The sequence below is a fragment of the Mixophyes fleayi genome, chromosome 2 (genome assembly GCF_038048845.1).
Source record: "Mixophyes fleayi isolate aMixFle1 chromosome 2, aMixFle1.hap1, whole genome shotgun sequence".
Classification (NCBI taxonomy): Eukaryota; Metazoa; Chordata; class Amphibia; order Anura; family Limnodynastidae; genus Mixophyes; species Mixophyes fleayi.
The window spans coordinates 250019938-250032528 of NC_134403.1; the positions used below are offsets into that span (position 1 = coordinate 250019938).

Below are 12591 nucleotides of genomic sequence, written 5' to 3' on the forward strand. Positions count from 1 at the left end.
CATAGACTGTAGAACTAGAAATTCGAATATACAAAGAAATGGACAAAGGCAGTTTGGTATCTGTCTGCATCAGACCCCCCCCCATCCACGTGTAGTAAAATAGAAAAAAAAGCAGCCTGCATAGACTGTATAACTAGAAATTTGAATATATAAAGAAATGGACAAAGGCAGTTTGGTATCTGTCTGCATCAGACCCCCCCCCATCCACGTGTAGTAAAATAGAAAAAAAAAGCAGCCTGCATAGACTGTAGAACTAGAAATTAGAATATACAAAGAAATGGACAAATGCAGTTTGGTATCTGTCTGCATCAGATCCCCTCTCCACTAGGAATAAAATAGAAAACTATTCAGCCGTTACATAATCTAGAATATAAATAGAAATTGAGAAAGGCAATTTGGTATCTGTCTGCATCATAATCATCAACATCCTCATTAGCGCCCTCGTCACCTCCATAAATCTCCCCCTCATCCTCTTCTATTTCCAAAGTGGCATCCTCAATTTCTGTATCACCGGCTACACTTGGGCTGTTCAGGTACACATCAGCAGAACTGCTGAAAGGGCCCTTCTTTATGGGTACACTAAAAGAATGCTCACGATTACACATCCCACTGTTGGATGGACTCTCCACAGGGATCAGTATCATTTCTGATTCAGAGCAAACATTATCCTCCAATGCCTTACTGTTATCTTGCAGCTCGGCTTTGACGCGTAACAGTAGTTGTGCACCACTTGTAGGCTCGGTAACATTTTTGGATCTGCCACTAATAGCCAAAGGTGAAGGCCTCATTCTCTCTTTGCCACTGCGTGTGTAGAATGGCATGTTGGCAATTTTTTTTTTATCGGCACTTAACTTTTGCTCAGTAACACTTCTTTTTCGCTTCAACACAGTAAATTTTTTGGGGGTTTTTGTTTTTTGCACTGATTTGGAAACACTCTGTTGTTTGACATCGCCTTGGCCAGATGACGTACTGGGAACACTAACATCAGGACTGGTGACAGAACCTGGTTGCTCATTCTGATAATATGTGGACTGCTTTGAATCCTTTCTGAGCGCAAAGCACTTGTAGTGGTAAAAATTATTTGGCAAGATGCTGCTGACAGATCTGACTTTTGACAGCCAGAAATATTTGTGCACAATTAGGGGGGACACCCCAAAAGCACTGGGGAGTGCTAAAAATTAGTTGGTAGATACTGCTGACAGATCTGCCTTTTGACAACCAGAAATATTTATGCACAATTATGGGGGACACCCCAAAAGCACTGAGGAGTGCTAAAAATTATTTGGTAAGATGCTGCTGACAGATCTGACTTTTGACAGCCAGAAATATTTATGCACAATTATGGGGGACACCCCAAAAGCACTGAGGAGTGCTAAAAATTATTTGGTAAGATGCTGCTGACAGATCTGACTTTTGACAGCCAGAAATATTTATGCACAATTATGGGGAACACCCCAAAAGCACTGGGGAGAGCCAAATATTAAAACAAAGTTATAAACCTCTATACTCCTCTCTTCTCTAGCGATTTTTGTTAGAGCAATTGCAAGAAGAATATTGTATTCTCTGTCCCTGCTCTAATCAGCCTGTGACTATACCCTGCTGTCTCTCTCTGTCAAATGGCGATGGATTGCTGTGGAGGCGTGTATTTATAATGTTAAAGTATCGCAAGAACCGAGCCCCGAGATCCGACGACGTCATTATGACGTTCGGCCTCAATTTAGATTCGGAGCGGGCGGGAGAGTACCGACCTCCTCAGCTCGTTACTCGGATAGCCAAAGTTCGGGTGGGTTCGGTTCTCAGGGAACCGGACCCGCCCATCTCTTATTAGAAGGAAGATCATGGATTTACTATAAACCCAAAGAAGTGATCATCTTACGGCCCAGTAACCTTTAATTATTCAATAGTATTTTGGATAATGTGTCCTTATGTATATAGAGAGATTTTATCTGTTGTATGGTCTCTAAACGTTTATAGGAAGTGCCAGACCGTATCCTCTATTTTTTTTGTGTATATCTAATCTAATCTATCTAATCTAATCTAATCTAATATATCTAATCTAATCTAATCTATCTAATCTAATATATAAAAGAGAAAATTTGTCCTTCTGTCCTTCTGTCTGTCTTTCTATACAAATCCACATTTTTCAAGCGAAGATCATGAAATTTTGCATACGAGTGTATTAAAACATGACGGAGGCAACTAAAAAAATTTAAAATTGAAATTCATTACGGGGTGGGGGTGGCAAAGGGGGTAACACCTAAAAATCATCGAAAACGAACATAACTCTGGAATGTCTGGAACAATTTACACCAAACCTGGTACACAAATGACTTACAGTCTGACAACAAATATTGTGGGGGCAAGACACCCCTAGCACTCCTAAGGGTGGGGGTGGCGAGGGGGGTAACACCTAAAAATCATCCAAAACGACCATAACTCTAGAATGTCTGGAACAATTTACACCAAACCTGGTACACATATGACTTACAGTCTGACAACAAATATTGTGGGGGCAAGACACCCCTAGCACTCCTAAGGGTGGGGGTGGCGAGGGGGGTAACACCTAAAAATCATCCAAAACGACCATAACTCTAGAATGTCTGGAACAATTTACACCAAACCTAGTACACATATGACTTACAGTCTGACAACAAATATTGTGGGGGCAAGACACCCCTAGCACTCCTAAGGGTGGGGGTGGCAAGGGGGGTAACACCTAAAAATCATCAAAAACAACCATAACTCTGGAATGTCTGGAACAATTTACACCAAACCTGGTACACATATGACTTACAGTCTGACAACAAATATTGTGGGGGCAAGACACCTCTAGCACTCCTAAGGGTGGGGGTGGCGAGGGGGGTAACACCTAAAAATCATCCAAAACGACCATAACTCTGGAATGTCTGGAACAATTTACACCAAACCTGGTACACATATGACTTACAGTCTGACAACAAATATTGTGGGGGCAAGACACCCCTAGCACTCCTAAGGGTGGGGGTGGCGAGGGGGGTAACACCTAAAAATCATCCAAAACGACCATAACTCTGGAATGTCTGGAACAATTTACACCAAACCTGGTACACATATGACTTACAGTCTGACAACAAATATTGTGGGGGCAAGACACCCCTAGCACTCCTAAGGGTGGGGGTGGCGAGGGGGGTAAGACCTAAAAATCATCCAAAACGACCATAACTCTGGAATGTCTGGAACAATGTCTTGGAAGAAGTTCCAAAAAAAAGGGGAAATATATTTTTTCTGGATGCACCCGGAAGAACAGGTAAGACGTTTCTCATCAAGTTGTTACTTGCTAAAATTCGAGTACATTCCAAGATAGCTATTGCTGTGGCCTCTTCTGGAATTGCTGCAACTTTGCTCCCTGGTGGAAGAACAGCACATTCAGCTTTCAAGTTACCGCTTAATCTGGCCCGAAGTGAAACTCCCATCTGCAATATCACTAAACGAACAGAAAAAGCTAAGATTCTGCAGGAATGTCAGGTCATTGTATGGGATGAATGCACCATGTCACACAAAAATGCTTTACAGGCCCGCAATCAAACACTTCAATTTTTAAGAGGCAATGATTTACTAATGGGTGGAGTCACTGTTGTATTGGCTAGAGATTTTCGACAAACATTGCCGTTCATTCCAAAAGGAACAATGGCAGATGAAATTAATGCATGCCTTAAATCATCACATCTTTGGAGGCATGTTCGCACTTTGCGACTAACCACAAATATGAGAGTTTCTCTGCATGGCAACACAATGGACGGTCAGTTTGCTGATCATTTGTTAAATATTGGGAATGGTTTAATGCTGCTTCATCCAGTAACTAAAATAATTGTGTAAACAACATCAACTTAAACATTCAAGAAAAGTTGCCTGGAAAAGCCATATTATACAAATCAATAGATACCGTTGTTGAAGAAAATGAGGCTGTGCACTATCCTACTGAATTTTTAAACTCTTTACAACCTCCCGGAATGCCACCGCATAACCTGGTACTGAACATTGGATCACCCATTATGCTTCTCAGAAATTTAAATCCTCCAAGACTTTGTAACGGTACAAGATTAGTAGTCCAAAAGCTCAATTCTCATCTCATTGAAGCAACTATTTTGACAGGCTGTGCAAAAGGTGACAATGCTTTCATTCCACGCATACCTCTCATTCCATCTGATATGCCATTTCAATTTAAGCGTCTACAATTTCCAGTTCGTTTAGCTTTTGCCATGTCTATCAATAAGGCCCAAGGACAATCTTTACATGTAGCTGGAGTCAACTTGGAATCACCTTGCTTTTCTCATGCACAATTTTACGTTGTGTGCTCAAGAGTTGGATCACCAAGAAATTTGTATGTATTTGCCCCAAATGAAGAAACGAGAAATAAAGTTTATCAAGCTGTTTTGAAGTAATTGTTTATCGGTTCGTTCCATCATATACAGTTCAAATACAGTTTGACATTTTCACTTTTCACCTTCTACTGGTCCAATTTTAACATGATATTTACATGTATGTTTAATATTTAGATTGATTTTTGTAAATAAACATTCTTTAAATCCCGGGCAACGCCGGGTATTCTGCTAGTATCTAATATTTTAGCATTTTTGGGTGGTCATGTTTTGAGGAGGAGGAGCTGCTTCCTTAATTAGTGTGCCTGTTGAATCTGTGATTTTGACAATTACTAATTAATCCAATTTAAAACTTTCATATTGCACATTGGTAGCTAAAAGAATGCACTGTGCTTTCCCATTCATCAAATTCATCAAAGTAACTGTAACTCCATGCGGTTCCTATAACAAGACAAACACTAGGTTCTCCCACACACTTTATTATTTATATATTACAAAACACCTATTTCATCTTAGGGTACATAACATAGGTAGAGTGTCTGCTCTGTAATTTTTCTGTAACTTTATCCTGTCTCAAATGCTTACTCTTGTCGGATTACCCAACAAATAGTGTGAATAGTTCACTATCATGCTGTTTCATTCATTACCTGCTGCCTGTTCACTTTACCTGACTCTGTATTAATATGTTTACTTACCACATTACCTTAAGCATTTCAATCTGTCTGCTCCCTTCGCCCCTGCTCTCTCCCTTCACCCTGTACTTCCCTCCACCCAGTCATGCTTCTCCCCCTACCTCTGGATCCCTCTGCTTCCCCAATACAACATCCTCATCCTCACTTCTTCTCCCTACCCTGACATACTTTTAGCTAAATCAAAGAGCCATGTCTCCCTTCTCATACTTCTCGACTTATCCACCACTTTCGACACTCTCAATTTGTCTCCTCTTCCTGACACCCTTCACTCCATTGGCCTTTATGACACTGTCTTTTCATGGTTTGCCTCCTGCCTTTCAGGCCACTCTTTCAATGTGTCTACTTCCAACTCTTGCTCCACTCCTCATCTTCTATCAGTAGGTATCCCCCAAAGATCAGTTCTTGGCAATCTATTCTTCTCTATTTCTTCTCTCTGTGAACTCATACGCTCTTTCGCCCTCCAGTACCACCTCTACACAAATGGCATCTGGCGAAATCTATTTTCCCTCCTCCTATCTCTTACAATTTTTTCCTATCCTGTGTGTCCAACTGCCTCTCAGTCATCTCCATCTGGATGTTCCAATGCTTCCTCAAACTTAACATATCTAAATCTTTCCTCCTGCAACTGTCACTACCTATCCCCACATCTCCCACACAGTCAACAACATCCCTCTCTACCGTGTTCCCCGGGAGAGCTCCATCACTGACCTTCAACTCTCTTCCCCTCTTAAAACCCCCTCCTGCACCCACCTCAAAGACTTCTCCCACCACTTCTGCCTCTCACCAATGGAACACCTTCCTTTACTCTACTAGATTCTCCTTCAACCTACAATACTTCAAACACTCCTTCAAAACCCACCTCTTCATGCTTGTCTACCCTACCCCCTCCTAGAACTTTATGTCCACTCCCTCGACTTCCTTTGCTCATAACAACCATTCGTGTCTCATTTGCACCTACTGTCTCTCATTACCCCTCCCTCTAGAATGTAAGCTCTCATTGGCTATAGGGCTGCTCCCTGTACCCTATGTCACAGGGGCAAACGCAGGATTTGTAGAGGGGGGTTTCCACACCATTCCGCCAGTGGGCATGACCAGCATGCATGGGGGCGTGTCTATAATTTTATACAGTGCTTGGCTGCTCTCCAACTCTTCCTATCCCTACAATATACATGGGCAATGCTGCGCACACTACTGTTAGGTGCAAGCAGCTCTCCCTTTTCAAGCAGAGTCGTGTGAAGCGGGGGCAGGGTCAAGCCACCTCAATTATACAGTGTCCCAAGCTTGGAGGGGGGTCCCAGGCACTAGGAAACCCCCCTCGGTTTGCCTATGCTCCAATCTATGCTGATTTAATAATGGCAGTTTTGATTCTAGGAGACTGTTCCGCCATCACGACAGTTAGGACTAAGCTACCTTCCAGGGGATGTAGCATCCCCCAAATGTGACTCTTCCACAACCCAGCACTGGCATGGAAAGGACTCCTTGTCAGAGGCCGCACCGTCCTGAATAACAAAGCTCAAACGTTGACAGGTATGCTTTTGCATAGCACATTTTGTAGCTTTGCTGGACCTGTCACACAACAGGATTTTTGGATACTAGCCTGCACAATTCATACCTTCTTCTTTGAAATCATGGTTCTTAAGTATACCTCTTCTACCTAGTAATGTGTATTTAACTGTAGAAATGTTTTATCAATTCTCAAACCACTCAGTTCAACACAATGTATATTGTCACCTTCCAGCCTACAACAAACTTTGGTACAAGTCTACTGTGTCTAATGGGAAGTCCAGGTTTGATAACACATACACCAATGTCAGGACGCACAGGTAGAACTGAAAGATCAGACGTAAACAATTAGACAAAGGGAAGACAAGCAATTAGCCAATAGAGGACAACAAGAAGCAAGGGGTCATCCACAATAAGATAAGGAGAATATCTCTGTTTATAATCTTCAGGATTCAGGGGGGCAGTCCTGCACACTTTAGTGAACATGAGTGAGCATGGGCGTGATGAAGCACTTAGAGGTAAAATAATATTAATATACTTATTAATATACTGTATACATCATTCATAAGCAGCAAGATCTCCCTCAAAAATGAACCGTATCACAGAACAATTACTGGTATGTTCCATTGCTGGGGAGTAGTACTGATTTGGTTTCCAGTACCAATATCCTTAACCAAGTCCTGCACAAATACCAGATGCCAGGTAATCACGCCAACTGAAGGATGCCATCTACCAACTGGATGAGCAACACTTGTGCTGACACACATGGATACAATCATGAAGCAGAACCAGTGTTTAGTCGCCTTCAGCACTTGAGAAAACCTACCAGTCACCAGCACTTTACAGGATAACGTCAGTGTTCCGCCGTGTCACCCTCTGAAGCCAACTTCACATGTCGGCAGAGACTAAGAGCTGAACTGATTGAGGGAGAAAAAGAGAGAGAGAGAGAGAGAGAGCTGCTGCGCATGCGCTGTATTATACTACAATACAGCACCACCGCGGACGCTTCTTTGACAGCGCCGCGGCTGCTGTACAGTACTATGTAGGGGCACTGTTTAGCCCACTTTCTTTGCGGAGGGGGGGGGGGTTCTGGAGAACCAGAAACCCCCCCTGCGTGCGCCCCTGTGTCTCATGTCTGCATACTTCTTACTTCCCTGATATCACATATTAAGCTGATTTTTTTTTACTCACACTTGCACAAGTATCTGTGCTGGCTGTAATTAACTTATGACCTGCCATACCTATACAATGATTGTTCGGCACCACGGAATCTGTAGCGCCCTATATGCCATGGTCAGAATGGGCCACACAATAAGTACAATCTAAAGCAGTGATGGGCAACAGGCGGCTCCTGCTTGATGTCAGATTTCTTTTTGAATGCTTGCAACAGTTGTTTATCCTGCATTAAAATGCCTGTTGATAAGTTATTATAGATAGGTGTCTTGTTCTCTGATTAAATGTATTGTTTGACTTATCACTGAGATTAAGAGTGGTGTGCGGCTCTTTTGAATGTTACAGGGCCGCACTATACAGCCCCTGAAGTGTATCAGGTTGCATATCACAAAAGTAATTTACTAAGAGCAAAATATGAAAGTACGTCACATATAGTTGACCACTGTGAGTAAACTTGCTTTCTATTTTTGACATGTAACTCTATGCAAATGATTTGTGTAGCCAATAAGGGATTGAAATCTGAGATGGGAATGTACATGGCGGAAAAAGTAAAAAAGTAATTTTAAAGTCCACACTATAACATTTAACCCATTCCCTTAATTACATAATTTTCCCCACACCCATAATATACTGCTTGTTGGAGCACATTTATGTCTTAATGAAGTCTTGAAAGAAAGGGTACATCAGGTCTGTCATTGTTACATGTGTCACATTTGACACATTTTAATATTACACCAGGATAGTACATGAGGTACTGCATTGAATGAACTGACAACTACCCGGTCTTTGGCATCTCTGAGAATATGTAAAAATCAAAATGCATAATCTCCACCCCCAGAAACTCATTAATTGTCTCATTCCATAACAAGAATGTATTTTTTGTATGTGTGTACAATAGGAGACCAATTCTTGCACCTAGCCAATGTTTCTCAAGGAATAAATACCCCAATCTGCCCAGGAGGAGCAACATTTGTATCCCCAGTTTATGGCATGTTGATGCGTTAATTCATGTACTTTCCAAAACAAATGGGCACAACTACATAGAAATAGGCATATGACATTAGAACGTGGAATTTCTGCCCCTTCTGACACAAAAAAAACATACTGTTATGCTTTTTTAACCCTACTGTATTGTGCCATATTTTTTATAAAGCACATATATGTTTGGTGCAACATATTAGTGTATTTTTTGAAAAACATTAAACAGATGCATGCGGAAAGGTCACACGGGGCAGTGGGCAGCATACATGTGTCAGGTCTTAAATGTGTTTATGTGTATGAGAAGTTACTGCTATGTTGCAAAGAGTCAAGTCGCTACAGGACAAGCAAGGGAGGAGGCTCGGCAATGCTAAGTTACCCTCCCAAAGACCCCGCTCTGCTCTTCCAAGCAATGCTGTGCCCTCCTGCAAAGTTTGCTGTGGGACCCGGCAATATAGCATTCTCTCCCATTCAGACAAGAACATAGGTGACAGAGGAAGCTGTTTTGGGCATAGTGAGGCGTATGGGTGCACGCCCAGAACACTGCATTTTTCTCCTAGGAGCCGCAAAAACAGCAGAATCACACTCTCCCTGCTTCTTCACAGCTTTATTTTTTAATTCAAATATACATAATGCAATCATCCTTCCCTCCATTATCCTGAAGGCACAGTGTTTTTAGTGTTATGAGGCAGTTCCAGACACTGATTAGCGTCTCCAGGGATCCAAATCCCTGGCATTCCAAATATCTCAGCAAATGCAAAGTTGTTCCCATACCACTTTGCGCCAATGGAAAAAATCTTGCTCCAATGCTGACCTCCTCCACTACAAATGCCTGTCTACTTACTATAGTACCCTCTCTTTTGGCCAAGCAAACCTACTTTGAGTACCTAATATCCAGACAATCGAACAACTCCCACTGCCTCTTTGCCACCCTCAACATGCTTTTCTGCCAACATCTACTACCCTTTCTTCCCTCACAGCTCACGATTTCACCAGCTACTAAAAGCCAAAATCGACACCAACCATCAAGAAATTTCCTCACACCAGGTCCAGAACCCACACCCACCTTCTCATCCTCTCCCCTACCTACTGTCAGGCCCTCCTCTCCTGTTACCGAGGATGAAGTGTTCATATTCCTCTCTTACCCCTTGAATTTCTTAATTCTTTACTCATCCACTCTCTCCTCTCCCCTCATGCTTGCCAGCTCACTTCCTCAACCTGTCACTCACTGCAGATTCTACAAACATGTACTCATCTCTCCTAAACTACCTCGACCCTTCCTTTTTCCCCCTTTGCTTCCAAACAACTTGGGTAACTTGTGTACAACCACCTGACCCACCATCTCTTTGCTCACTCTCTCGTTTACTCTCTGCAATCAGAGTATCTCCCTTCACATTCCACCAAGGATGCCCTTAACAAAGTGACCAATTTTCTACTCGTTGCTAAGTTGAACAGTTACTTCTCCCTACTTATCCTCCTTGATCTCTCTACTGGTTTGAATACAGTTGACGACCGTCTTCTTCTGCAACCGTCACTGACATGGCCTTCATGGCACTATTCTCTCTTAGTTCAACTGCTACCTCTCTAAATTGTCCTTCAGTGACTTTTCTACTCCTCTTTAAACCTGTGTGCTCAACTTCCTCTACGCCATCTCCTCTTGGATGTCCAAATGTTACCTAAAGTTCAACATGGAGGTCTTTATCTTCCCCAGTTCCACTAGGCCCTCAACTGCACACTCAGTTTCACACCACACATTCAGTCCCTTCAGCTATCATGTCACCTTCTTCTTCAAAACATAAACAGACCACACCCCTTTCTCATTCTGAACATTACTATTGGCACCTACAAGCTCCTGCTTTTTAGCCATCCCTCACCCTTCTACAACCACTACAATCCATCCTAAATGCCACTGTCAGACACCATCTTCCTTGCTCGCTGCTCCTATTCTGGTCCCCACTTATGGTACTCCCTAACCTGTCTAATCAGACCTCTCCTAATCTTTAATCTTTCAAGTGTTCTCTTAAAACGACCTCTTCACTATAGGCGATCCTACCCCCACCTCATATACTTCTTCTGGGTATACTACAAGCTGGTCCCAATCAACCCTAATCAACCTCATACTTGTTATGTTTCTATGTATTAATTTGAATTTTGTATGATTTTTTTTTTACCAACTGTTTGGGGTTGTGGAGTTTTGTGTCTCATTAAAAATAAAATTTTATGATGATGTTAACGAAAACAAGGGGCAGCATAGGAGGACACAATTCTGACATATTAGTTGGACCTTATTGGATCCATTTCTCAAAGATGAAAAAGAGCTAGGGCAATATGAAGAAAGCAGTAAGCAAGTTCACTCAAGTGATTTTAGCTGGTGATGTATACGCCATACGACAAATGATGATGTCAAAACATACATCTGGATGAATCTGCAGATGGCTGTTGCCTTGGCTTCTGGCTCTATTACTCCATGTGACAACATATATCCCATTTAGGGCAATTTGTCACAGGTGAACACACTTAACCGAGACCTAGCCACTGATAGTGGATGTAATCCCCAGCTTTAGCAACTCTTGATATTGTTAATTGTTTTCAATCTAGGCTAATGCCTCTATCCAGACTGACATCTGTGTCATCCACAAAACAGATCATCAGCAGGGCCGCATGCAGAAAAGGCACTTTTTCAAAGATTTGGTTAGAGAAGTCTGACAACATGTTAGTGACACACAGGGGAGATTTTCTGTTCCACACACTGGAGATGTGGGTTTCAGTTGGTTATGTTAAATACATTGACAGAATAATGTAAATATGTTTGTGTTAGAAATATGTCTACCCCCTGGCTTACTTGTCAACACAGTAAAAGAATGTCTTCCACCTGTCAGCGCGTCGCATAAACAGGAAAAGGGATCCCTCAGTACCGCACACACACACAAGGTGTTGCCTCAATTTGTCTTACCTAGATACACAGGCAAGAATCCTCTACGTCATATGGAAAACAGAATGTCCCTTTCTCTATATCACTGTTAATCTCACACGACAAAGGCTGGTTACTTACACAAAAGAGGAACTCAAGAAAGATGTGTGCGTGTGTGTGTGTACATACGTGTGTACACTGTTCATTGTGGTCTTCACTACCAAAATATGTGTCACAAAATGATATCTGCTAAAACAAAAAAAAACCTTTCTTCCATAAAGCCAACTCTTCACCTCTTTTGCATTTCTCTCTACCTTTGCTTTTAAATTCCCATGATTGTCCCTTACCTGTGTGTGACTGCACAGATCCTGTCCAGGTGTACAGGCAATTTGTGTGTTGGCTCAGGTATGTGAGTGTGTGCATACAGTAATTGTAGCACTGAGTCACTGCATAACACTCCACCCACCAGGCAGACACACCTCTTACTGGGGTACACATAAAACGAATACAACATGCTATTAACTTTATCTGTACCGGAAGAGTTTCCAAGTGTTCCTCATTTCCAGTTTAGTTCTTGGAAGCTTCAGTACTTTACAATGTTATAGATTTGTAATACTGACTCACTGAATATTCTGCAGCTGTTCTTGTTATAGATGCTAAAAGTGTTTACAACAACTGTGAGACCATGTGCAGTTATCATGTAATATTGATGTGTAACCAGCCCGCATGTAAATGACCAGCAGTGTAAAAAGCAATATATGTATGATAATTATTCCAGAGTTGGCAATTTGTATTAAATATACATAATAAACACATCATAAAATTTCTCTGGCACTGAAGGGGTTGTAAGAAATTATTGTTCTGCTTTGCAGAGAGCAGACACTATAATGCCTGAGGCCACATCAACTCATACTTGCCTTTTATGCACACACATAGCACAGTCTCTTGAATTTAGTTTTCACTTATCATGTACAAC

The 12591-nt window shown here is 41.9% G+C and overlaps 1 protein-coding gene across 3 annotated transcripts in view; it reads right to left on the bottom strand.

Moving 5' to 3' along the window:
• The window catches only part of SYTL1 (synaptotagmin like 1), a 59847-nt gene extending 47783 nt beyond the window's left edge, over positions 1-12064 (bottom strand). For all 3 annotated transcript variants that reach the window (XM_075195798.1, XM_075195799.1, XM_075195795.1), the window contains exon 1: positions 11963-12064. The gene's annotated coding sequence lies outside the window, so the exon portion shown is untranslated. The remainder of the gene's footprint in view (positions 1-11962) is intronic.
• Positions 12065-12591: the final 527 nt, after the last annotated feature.